This window comes from Schistocerca cancellata, chromosome 7 (genome assembly GCF_023864275.1).
Source record: "Schistocerca cancellata isolate TAMUIC-IGC-003103 chromosome 7, iqSchCanc2.1, whole genome shotgun sequence".
NCBI classification, from domain to species: Eukaryota; Metazoa; Arthropoda; class Insecta; order Orthoptera; family Acrididae; genus Schistocerca; species Schistocerca cancellata.
This window is the reverse complement of record NC_064632.1, coordinates 213,441,922-213,443,824: the sequence shown is the minus strand read 5'-3', so window position 1 is coordinate 213,443,824 and position 1,903 is coordinate 213,441,922. Positions and strand designations below refer to the sequence as shown.

At 38.4% G+C, this 1,903-nt stretch overlaps 1 long non-coding RNA gene across 1 annotated transcript; it reads left to right on the top strand.

The window, feature by feature from the left end:
• Window positions 1-700: 700 nt before the first annotated feature.
• Window positions 701-1,440, top strand: LOC126091981 (uncharacterized). Its single transcript, XR_007521291.1, has 3 exons — window positions 701-879; window positions 1,034-1,144; window positions 1,304-1,440. It is a non-coding gene; the product is annotated as an uncharacterized LOC126091981 (long non-coding RNA).
• Window positions 1,441-1,903: the final 463 nt, after the last annotated feature.

Below are 1,903 nucleotides of genomic sequence, written 5' to 3'. Positions count from 1 at the left end.
GGTTCTTGCAAAATCATTGGTATACCAAATGGAAGTTTGTAGCGTGTTCCTTTTGTCCACATTCTCAAACCGTCCACACACTGCTTGCTGACTTTGTGAGGGGCCCACGATTTATCTTGATCGCCAATTTTTACTTTAAAATAAGTAAAATAGGCTTCCCTGACAAAATTACTGATATTTGTCCGTTGACTGGGAAGGGTAAAACTGCCGTATATATAACAAAACGAATCGGAGCTGTTTAAGCACTTACGACACGAACTACTAGCGGCAGACATAAAGAAACTTTTTCGTTTATATATAAATAAGAAGTAAATACTGCTAATCTTGTGTAAATACAAATTCTTGCAGTAAGCTTCCGAAACCGGCTTCACTATATCAGAGCGACAAGTACACCTGTTTACTACAGCGTCTCATGCGTAACTGACCACCGTGGTCTAGACAATATGAATCTGAACCTACCGCGCGGCGTCACTACCCCCTCTAGTCGTCACTGGTTTAAGGTTCGCCGGCAGAGTGCAGCACAGGGTTCTGTAACAAATAGTGATGGGCTAAACTGCGATTTTCCGATATCAGTGATTTCTGTGAATGCTACTTTTCAGTATCTGTTATTCTTAACTGTGATTTGTCGCAGTTAAGAGTCGCAGTTAAGGAACATAGGTCGTGTATCCCTCCGCCACTGCTATTTCTGCGATTTCTGCTACTTCTGCGATTTCTGCTACTTCTGCGATTTCTGTGACTTCTGCTACTTCTGCGATTTCTGTGACTTCTGCTACTTCTGCGATTTCTGTGATTCCTGCGATTTCTGCGACTTACCACCGTATGAAAAAGTTACATCTGTCAACACAGAAAATTGCATCTCAACAAACCTGTCATTGGCAAGTATGTTTTACGTTTTTTCTTCCGTTGTCTTTAATTTTGTATTAAAGAAACAACTGTGAAAATATTAATAGTGTAATTAATATGTAAGTAGCCGTACAGTAGCGTAATAGTTCGTATTTAGAAAATGAATTCTAACATATTGTTATGTTCACAGGTACCTGAACTACATTTCAGTCACTCAGTAAAGTGATAATTCAAAATATCATTGTCAACAGATCTGAAGAAATTGCCACTGCGTCTTTAGACCGTTTTCGTCAGACGAGAGGTTAGTTTCTAAGCGTTTCGATGGACTTAATTACTTCAGTGAGATCGTTCTTGCAAATGTGATATTCATTATAGCAAATATTAGCAATCTACTCTGTCAATTATATTGCTAGTAATTAATGACAGCAAAAATTGTTTAATAATCCTTGTGTTTTTGCAGACACAGTTCTGACTCTGATTACTGGTTGCTGTACGTATCTATCCACATCAAGGCTGTTTTTGAGAGCGACTATTGAAGATTCAAGACAGCTCTTAGAGGACTTGCAGTTTAAAAGTGAAATAATTGTGAAATAAGTGTGTGAATGATTAAACTGTGTTTTATTGAAGTTGTTGTGCAATTTTAAAGGAATAATAAATATCAAATACAGTGAGTGAATAATAAAAATCTCATTTTCCACATGTTTAAGCCGTCCTATACCCATAATTTTCCGCCAATTACTTATTGGTAAACACTTGTTGGAGAGTGACATGCCGCCCCCCCCCCCCCCCCACTTTCTCCACAATCTTGGTGTGACACTGACCTGTAACTTATCCCGAAGTCTACAATATGCATTTTGAGGCTGTTGATATGAAAGTGGGAAGTACAGATCTTCCAGTTAAATCAGGAATAGCTTAACTGCATTACTTGAAAGTAACACAGGAAAAGCTTACTTATGTAGGTGGTAGTAGTGTCGGCAAAAAGTTCTTGTGTGTGAAGTTGCCATGTAGAACACCAGGTGTAAAACTTTTCTCCTGAGTCTTGAACTATGTCGGAACAAAA